The sequence below is a fragment of the Hippocampus zosterae genome, chromosome 14, assembly GCF_025434085.1.
Source record: "Hippocampus zosterae strain Florida chromosome 14, ASM2543408v3, whole genome shotgun sequence".
NCBI lineage: Eukaryota > Metazoa > Chordata > Actinopteri > Syngnathiformes > Syngnathidae > Hippocampus > Hippocampus zosterae.
In genome coordinates, this window is record NC_067464.1 from 728,846 (window position 1) to 739,396 (window position 10,551).

Below are 10,551 nucleotides of genomic sequence, written 5' to 3' on the forward strand. Positions count from 1 at the left end.
ATTAAAAAAAGTTTTGGGAGCCCCGCCACCTCTTGGCCAAATACCTTTGCCCACCCCGTGTATTTATCGACTGTCCCAATCCAGCATCTCCATGGCGATGGAGCCCACAAAGCGAGCCGTTGATCGGCGCTCGCCTGTCGCCGAGCTCGCCGGCCGTCGCCAAATGACCAACAGCTGCCGACTAGACAGGGAAGAAAAGACACATTTACCCCCACCGGGACAAACGGCCGTCTTTTAAAACGCGCAGAAGGTCATTTGGAGACGGGCGCATTGTGTAACTAAGAGACGGATAGAGGCTGCATTCAGGCTTCCGTGTATTCCGGAGTAAGAGGCCGCCGAGGAAGGAACTCCAAGTCACGCGCCAACGGAAAACTCACACTTCTTATCAAGTCTATTGATTTTTCTGAGCCCACGTCTTGGGGCGCGTACACACAAAATCTGCAGCAACTGAGCCATAACAGATGGTTGGTATTTTGGTCAATACTGAGTCAAGACTGATGAGTGGAGACCTTTGAGGACTTTAGGCTAATTCTAGACCAAAACATTTAGGGACATTTGAAGGGATCAGTCGAAGGCAAAGCCAATTCTTGAAGGCGTTCAAACAGAGTCAAGACCAAGACTTTGACAGCTAGAGAGCCAATCAAGTCCTTTGAAGGCTTGAGACCAAGTCAAGAGCAAGACTTTGGGGGCTTGAGTTCCAAGACCAAGTCATGAATTTTATGGCTTGAGATCAAATCAAATTTAAGACAATGAACTGAGTCAGGACAAACACTTTGAAGAATTGAGACTAAGACTTTGAGGAACAGAAACCAGAGAAGTCTATTGATGGACCCAGACCAAGCCAAAGTTAGGACATGGAAAGTTCGAGGTCAAGACTTTGAATGGTCAAGACCAAGAAATTGATGAGTAGAAAACAAAGACTTGAATGGACTGTGACCCAGTTACGTTCTAGGGGTTGTGACCAAGTCAAGACCTTCGAGGGGTTGAGAATCAAACAAGACCAAGACTTTGACTGTAACTGAGACCAAGTCAAACCAAGACCACCAAGTCTTCGGGCAACTGGTTGCTAGTCAATTGCAGACCAAAACCATCTTCGCTCATTCTCTTTGAACAAACCAATGAAAACTCTGCACGCTTCCAATATGCGGGGGCCCCTGTTATCTTGTCCACTGAACCAAAGTTTTAAATCAACGAAAGGATTAGGATTCATGATCCTGAGTTGTTTGCTTTGTGCAGGATGACCGAGGTAATGAACTCTCTGGAATCGGGGGCAGTAGGAGGCGACCAGGATGCAGTATCCTTCCAGAAGTGGCTGAAGATGTTTTTGTTTTTTTTTCCACCCGTTTTGTCCTCACAGCAACGGCCAGCAACAGCGGCGGTGGTGGGGGTGCTGGTGGTGGGCGGTGAGTCACCAGAGCCATGAGTAAAATATGAGCTGATGTCACCGCTCTCATTACAAAGTGTTGGTGTCTTTTCCGGAAGATGCCATGTCTGAAATTCATCTTGATTATTTGGTTAACTTGAGGCAGTGGCGGTATGGCCTCGACATAAAATCTGTATTGATTATTTTTTTTAACACAAAAATTCAGAATTTCTGATTGTCATCGATCCCGACTGCCCCTCGCTCATAGAAAACACATTCTAATGATGTCATTCAAAACAATTTTCAAAATCTTTCGGGACATAACATTTGACTCGTCGACATCATATTGACTTTAAAAAATCTGGATTCATGCAGTGCATGTCAGCATGAAAAACGCGTTGGCCAGCCCCCGTTTGCGGTCAAACAAAGCCGAGCTGAGTATACGTCATCTTCTTCTCAGGTGCTACGCGCCGTTAGCGTCTTTGCTAATCCGATTTTGACCGCATTGTTGTTCTCTCACATGTGCTGTCACATGTTCCCGCCCCCACTTAGCACATCACCACCCCTCAGTCAACCTTAACATAAACTTGCAGCTATTCCCCGATTCCCACGAAAGGCATCCAAAGTTGTCCAAGAGGCTTCCCTCCATCGTGGTGGAGCCGACAGATGGGCCGGAAGTGGAGAGCGGCGAGCTCCGGTGGCCGCCTGAACCCAGCTCACCGGATGCTCAGACCAAAGCACTTGGTGAGGAAGACTGCATCCTAACCTCATGCTGGTGCTACGGGGTGGAGAAACGATCCAATGGACAGATTGGATACGTCAAGGCTGGAGACATTTTAAGAAGCAGAGACCAAGTCAAGACTAAGAGCGAGACGTTGAGATTAAATCGAGATAGAGACTTAAAGGGTTTGAGATGAGTGGAGAACCTTTTGAAGGTTGAGATTGAGTGAAGACCAAAACTTCAGGACTGAGGTCAAAAAAGGTCTTGCGGGGTTGAGGCGGAGTCAAAATCCAGATCCAGGCAGGTTGAGACCAAATTCAAGACAAGAGTTTGAGGAGTGGAGATCTGAATCAGTACCGGGACATTGAGACCAAGACGAGACCAAAACTTTAATGGGTTGAAATCAAGTTGAAACGTTTGAAAGATTGAGACCACATCAAGGTAAAAACAAAGACAGGTTGAGAGCAAGTTAAAAATGTTTAGGGGTTGAGAATTATTCAAGACTAAGACTTGAAGGAGTTAGACCAAATCTTGACCAAAACATTGAAGGGTTGAGCCGGGCTGCATCCAAGACTTGATGAGGTTTTCAGACCAAATCATGAGCAAGGAATTCAGGGGTTGGGACAGAGTCAAGACCCAGACTTATATTGAGATAATAAGTCAACACCTAAACCAGGTTGAGACCAAGGTAAAAACAGAGTTTTGAGGACTTGAGTTCAACTCAAGACTAAGACTTTTATTAATTCAGAGCAAGGCTGGTTTAGACCAAGTTGAGACTAAGACATTGACCCAGTCAAGACCTTTGTTGAAAACCTATCAGCTTCACAAATCACAAACTACCAGCTGATTTGGGGGCCTGAAAAAAAAGTAAAAGAATAACCTGGCATGTTGTTCTTCCAGATGAGGTCCAAACTGGATCCGATGATGGGGCTTCAGGGGCGACGGCACAGACCTCCAACTGACATCACCCTGCAGAAACACTAAACATCGACGGTAACTTACTAAGTCACGTGTGGACCCGTGACACGTCCAATAGAAAAGCATTTAGAAACAACACACACACACTCGCAAACATGCAGCCATCTTGAGTTGGCAACTAGGCTTGCAAAAAGTGTAGAACAGTTTCGGAATTCGGTGAATATTCCACATTGGGAATTCCTGGTTTATTCCCTAAAACTAGTAACATTGAATACTTTGGAAATTTTATGTCTGTGGAATTTATTTTTATTGTATTTAATTTTTTTTGTAATGTGACTCGCTTAAGGTACAACAAATAAATGAAATCAAAAATTTAAATTAAAAAAAAATATATATATATAATGTTTGTCGTTTATAGATTATTTTGAATTGAAATGTTAACTGTTTTGTTAAGCGCTTTGTTACAGCTGCCGCTGTTGTGGAAGCGCTATATAAATCAACATGTATTGTATTGTATTGTATTGTATTGTATTGTATTGTATTGTATTGTATTGTATTAAGCTAGCCCTTAGCATGACACTCCAATCCTGCAGGCGGCAGCATTTTACCTTTGGCACTTGCTTGTCTACTTTCATCAAGAGAAAAGGAGACGCTAACTCCCCTCGTGCCGCTTGAAAGTTAGCCCCTCGATGGAACTTTGTGTCCCAACTTTGGTAAGTCAAGTATTTTGAAAGTTGCTTGCTGAAGAAACTGTGTGAAAAAGGCAAGTGGCAGTTCACACAGAACCCAGCAAAAGCAGATCGACACAAATCGTGTGTCAATATCTGTGTGAAAAGGGGCTAGCTTCAGATTCACTGCTAGGGTTCCCATACACTTCGGTTTTGCGGAAAACCTGTGTGAAAGGACAATTTTTACCCTGAATCCAATCAATGTGGAATTTACTACACCTGCCTTTCACTGGTTAATGTTTGAAAGGCACACGCAGATAAATACCGGATAGCCTTTTCCGGCTCCGAGACGGCATTTTTGTCTTAATGCTGTGTGAAAGGAGTTCAGACCGTTTTACACAGACCCCGCAAAAACAGGATATTATTGCCGCATTTGATATTGCATGATCTCTGCGTAAAACTAGGCCAGTCACATCATGTCCTGTTGAACCAGAGAAGCAACAAACGCCGCATCTGGCCTTTTTGGTTTCATCTCGTCCCGGTCATTGTTGTTGCCGAGCGGCGCATTTGAGGGTCGCTTTTAACCCTTAGATGCATATGTGGGTCAAAAATGACCCGGTGAGGTTTTTTTCTTGAAATATCTTCGGACTGAAAATTTATTATAATTTCATATTCCAGGTATTCCTCAAAAAACATGTTTTTTATATAATGTCATTCACAATTTTAACTTACATTTTATACATTTTAAGAAATTTCAGTTTTTGTATTGCTACCCAAAGTTTCCATAAATGGGTCAAAAGTGACCCGTGTACATTTACTATGGAGTCCAATGGGAACCACTGATTCGAATCGACTTTGGCTGTCAGCAATACATTGACTGCGGACTGGGCAGACTATACTATCAGAAATGAACCCCTCAGGAAAATTATTTTACACTGTAAGAGCTGATACGTCTAAGTATTATCTTCATATAAAATTGTTTGTGTGTCGTTCATGACTATGATTTATCTACAAATTGGCCTTCTGCCTGGAAACAGATCATATGGCAGTCTTTCGCTATGTATGGTACCTGTTCTTGGTCAACTGCAGCCAGCAATTCATCCCCAGTGATTGTGTCACTGTCGATGAACAGCTTGTGCCATTCAGGGGAAGGTGCAAGTTTCTACAGTACATGCCAAGCAAGCTTGCCAAGTATGGCCTAAAGATCTTCTGGGTTTGTGATGCACGCATCCCCTATGCAATAGATGGTATAGTTTACACGGGGAGACAACCAGGGGAAGACGTTCAGAAGAATCTGGGAGAAAATATTGTCCAGCAGCTGTGTGGTAGATTTAGAAACACCGGTCGCAACATCACCATGGATAACTTTTTCACCAGTGTGCCACTAGCGCAGCATCTCCTGGAGAAGGAGCTCACTATTGTGGGGACTCTATGTCAGAACAAGCCAGACATCCCTACTCTGATGAAGCTTTCCAAGTCCAGGGAGGTTTACAGCATAGAGTTTGGATTCAATGACAGCCTTACTATGGTCAGCTATGTCAGAAAGAAAGGAAAATCTGTTGTGCTCCTGAGCACGATGCATCACGACAAAGCAGTGGATGAACATAGTAAAAAGAAAAAAACAGAAGTGATCAAATTTTACAACGAGACAAATGGAGGTGTAGACACCATTGACCAGATGGTTGGCAACTACCCGTGCAAGCGACAAACACAGAGGTGGCCCATGGTGCAATGGTACAACATAATTGACATCGGTACCCTAAATGCCTACACCTTTTTCATGGCTCAGCACCCAGATTTCAAGAGTGGCATCACCAATGCACGACGGCTGTTCCTCAAAGACCTGTCAAAGGAGCTTGTCACACCACACATGAGGTGTCGACTGGAAAGCTGCACCCAACTGCAAATCCCGATTATTGAAGCAATGAAAAGGTGCGGGGTGACAAAAGCCACCACTAAGACACAGGAAAGAAATACACAGGGCCAACCAAAGTGAAAAAGGTGTCAGATCTGCCCAAGTAACAAAGATCGCAAAGTCAGCAATAGGTGTGGGAAATGCAATGTACCTGTGTGCAATGATCACTGCCAGAAAGGCAAAACAGGCAATGCATACAGACAGACAGACAGACAGACAGACAGACAGACAGACAGACAGACAGACAGGCGCACACACACACACAAAATGGATGTTCACATTTTTCTATTGCTATTCTGGGTAATTTTTATTTTTCAAAAATGTTAAAAAATTAAAAATAAAGATATTTCAAACATGAAATCATTCCTGTATGGTCCTAAATATATTACAAAATTTTATACAGGTGATTATTCTTAACCAAAATGACAAAAATGTCATTAAAAAAAACATTTGTTGTACTATGGGTCATTTTTCACCCACCTATGGAAGAGTGTAGGGGCCAGTCACTCATGCATCTAAGGGTTAAAACGGGGCTCGATGATGATGTCAAAGTGCGCCACGCCGCTACTTTTATCTCCGCTGGCCGCCACCGCTGGCTTCAAACAGCTCTTTCAAGAGTTTGTGTGCTCCGTTCGCCTCTGATGGCAGCTGTCGCTCCACTGCAGACCCGCAACCACCCCCGCCTCCCTGTTCTGATCCTTTCTCAGCAATAACGTTCCCGGGTCACTTTGACCCAGCTCATGTTTGACATCAACGAAGAAAGTGTCCGAAATGAAGACGATGGGGACAAATGTTACTTAGAACTCATTCTCCCCCCCCTCCCTCTGGTATTGTTTCGGTAACCGCGACAATAATCCTGAACAAATTCTCAATACACAGTAAGAGGTTTGATGCTTAAAAAAAATAAAAGAATAATTATTTTCAGTGGGTCAATTAGACCCGCAATGTAGGAGGAGGATATATATTTTTTTTATCTCATTTTGCCCCCCCCCCTCACCCTCTTTTGCATTCATTTGTCAGGATGAGCATCCTTTCTGAGTCAGTTTGACCCAGGACAGTGCCACAAACTAAAAAGTACTTGCAACTCTCTGTAGGTAAAAAAATAATAATTACAATTATTTTAAGCGGGTCAATTTGACCTGCAACATTACACGAGAGATAATTCCTTTATTAACCATTTTTTAAAATTTGAATGAGTGAATTACCCCCCCCCCCCCGCCCCCAAAATGTCACAAAAGTTTACTTTTTTTCTCTCAAACTGTTAACTGGGTCACTAGGACCCGCAACGTCACGGGAGTGTTCACTCCACAATGGACCGTATCAGTCAATCTGTAGCGCATTACTCATCGCACATCATCCAAAAAAAAAAAAAAGTACAAATATTTGGGGGGAAAAAAAGACTATGGGTCCATTTGACCCAGAATGGAGCCCAAAAAAAGCACAACTAACTATAGCCGTGTCCTCATTAAGAGGACCTGTCCCCATTTCAAGGTGCCTTCAAAAGCAAAATAATTATAATTTTTTTTAAAAAAACGCTTTTCTCGCAGGACGACGTACAACAAGTTTCACGTCTTGACGAAGACGTCGGCGGCAGCGCCAACGCTGATGTTTGTGATGCGCACGATGCCGTCGATGGCGACGTGTGAAGTGATGTTGACGTGAGCGCCGAGGGTGGTGATGGGGAAGATGATACCCAAGCGCCCGAGCGCCAGCGCATTAAAAATCAGCGAGAGGGGCTGTGAGCCGAGGAGGAGGAGGAGGAGGAGGCGGAGGATGAAGAGCACTTAGCGTATGGACAGCGGCCAGGCGGGCGGGAGCTCCGCCCCCTCTCTGCTTTTGAGTCGGACGCCCACGCGGAGCCGAAACCAGGCAGCGCGAAGCCCGTCACAATATCAAGAGATTGTTCAGCACGGTAGCCGAGCGCTGCATTTCGCAACGTCGCTCGCAAATGTTCATCTTGTTTTGCATTCCAGATGGTGCCTGCGCAATTGCGGCGGCTATAAAAAGTCTACACACCCCCTGTTTAAAAACTGGCTTTCCACCATTAGTTTGCCCCGTAGGCCTTACAACTTAACGCTAATTTCAAATCAAAGTCCGGGGACAAGCCGGCCACCATTTCAAGTACCTCTGACCCAAATCCGTTTCCAATGTTCTAGAAGGCTTTTCCTGACGGCAAATTCACTAAGAGTCTTCTCATGCGATTTTTGCGGACACCAAGCTCTGAGCCGCTTCGGTTCAACGGTGAGTGAGGACGGCGGTGAAGACCCCCACAGAGGCGCAGACCGCCCGCTGTCAGATCCGCCGGCCCGCGCTCTTTTGCGCAATGATCCCGCATGCCGCGCTTGATGCGTCATCTCAGAACAAACGGACATTTTGTGCGGCATTGTCAGGGTTTACTTCCGAAACAAGGAACACGCATCATAATCGCTGATAATTAGATGAGCGGTTTATTATTCATATCGTCAGTGAATTAATGTTGCGGCCTGCCGATCCTCCTCCCGGGCAGGAATGAGACTAAATGTCACCATGATCAATTTTGCATGGGGCGGCTCGGCAGGGGGAGACTGAAGGGGGCGAGGGGCAAGTTGGTCCGGGTGGGGGGGGTACTTGGGGGGGGGGCTTTCCAGGGCGATTTTTTTTTTTTTTATGGAGCACTCCCAAACACATCATGGCAAGTGTGCAAAAAGTCAACGTGGCCTATCCGAGGACATTTGTGGCGTGTCGAGATTTGCGGTGCACCTCGTAAACATCTGAAAGGGCGCAATGGAGAAAAGATGAGCGATGGAAGCAATATTTCATGGAGGAGGAGAGCGTGAGGATGTTTTGACATTGCTTTGCTGAGGAGGAGGAGGAGGAGGAGGAAGTGTGTGTGTGTGTCTGACAGGCTGTCGTCTCCCAGCTGGGATAGCCGCTCGGTTATGAGGGGGGGGGGGGGCAATTGCGGCGCCGTGTGCATGTTTGGAAATGGGGGTTATTTTGGGAAGCAGAGGGGACGAAGCGCTTCCATCAATGCCTCGGCTCGACCAATCGCAACCCCCGCTGGCTTGCCTCTCGTCTGGCATGCACCCCCCCCCCCCCGCCCCCCCGCTCCCCAAGCACCCCCCAACCCCGAACCAAATCCTCAAACCGCCGACCTTTTCATTTGTACAACCTCAATTAGCCTTCAGGAGAAGAACGAGCAAATCCTTTTCAAGCAAATCCTTGGCTAGCAACCCTTTGTTGCTAGCCAAGGATTTGTTGCTAGCCAAAACAGCAGCACCCGCCGAGTACGCTGTACGGCGCATGGAACGACGACGACGTCCCATTCCGCACAGATGCCGTCGCCGTGACGATTAGCGACTCTGGCTTAAAACTTGCTACCCAACAAAACAGCAGCGCTTTGAGCTAACGAACAGCGCTACCGTTAGCGATACGCAAAACAGAGGGTTTCCAAGTGCCGGTTGCAACCATTGTCATCTCAACTAAGTGGGAATAACAGCAAGTCGCTTTTTATTTTATTTTATTTTTTTTACTTTGCTTTCAAATGTCTGTAAATGTACTTTTTGTATGATGTGAAGCACATTGAGTGACCTTGATAGCGATACAGCTGCCCTGTCTTGCCTTGCTTTGCCTTGTAGAAGAAAATGTCCAGATGACGAGATGAAGGATGACACGAAGAACGAGTTGTAGCATGCGAGTGTGACAAATAATAATGCCACATATAAAAAAAAAAAAAAAAAACATTTGGAGTGAGAGCTCCCGTCTACCAGGGGCAAGATGGAGTACAAATATTTTAGTCACAGAAACTCTGGAGGGTGTAATACTATTTAAAACACACACACATGATTCTGACTAAGGAAGAGAACAAAGATGGCGTCGCCTTTCATGGCTGATGCCATCCTTTCTTCTCTTGTCTCTCATCGTTTTTCGCCGACATTTCATTTCCTGTCTGCTGTGTGACTGACGCTTGGCACGCTGAGGGTCACCCAAGTGAGACCTCCTCTTTGTCGCCTTCTCGGCTCATCTTCGCACTCCATGATGATGATGATGATGATGAAGACTTCTGCACTTCCACAGAGACAATTTTTGCTACGTGCCGGACAAAATATTTGTCAGACCTGCGGGTATGATGCGGTCAACTTGCACACTCGCTGCAAACTACAAACAAGCGCGGTTTAGAAAAAAAAAGGGCAAGGAGGAACTAGACAATCACAAAGACGATCTGCATTTCATTTCCTCGCAATGAGCGGCGCGCGCGCGCATGCGCACACCAACATGCACGCGCGCTTCATAATGGAACGCTAATCTGAGGCCCACTGGTGTTGTTGTTGTGAATTAAGACTGGCTCGTTCCAGAATGTCCACCAATAATGGCGGATTATCACATCTATATGTAGATACAGATACCTCCTGCAGGGTTAAAACCATTCAGGATTAGCGTGAAAAGAGAAGAAGGCATTACGCAAAAAAAAAAAAAAGAATAAAAAGCTTTCAGATTGTTGTACTGTATATAATGACTATATACTGAACAAATAAATGTTTCCATTTTGTCATTTATTTATTTTTTTCAAACAAAAACAACGTTTTGATGAAATGAACACTTTTTAACAACAAATTAATGTTCTATTTAGTGTTAATATGGCGTCCGGCTACAACGTACAGTATATATGTACTTCGAAATGGATAAGATAAACAACAATAATGAGAATTTAAAATATCTAATTAAGACAAAACGAATGCAAATAATAACAGAGAGGCGGAAATGGGCAGAAAATTAAAAAAAAATTGGTCTGGAAATAAAAACTGGGAAAAAAATATCGATATTGATTGTAATGATTACATTTGTTTTCATTAGTGAACAAATAATTATAATTATAAATTGAGGCTTGGAGTCACTATAATATTCAAATATGTAAATATGAACACGGTTATAGTATTAATTGATCATTGGAAATAATTGTCCAAAAACTGGTTTGAACGGAATCTTC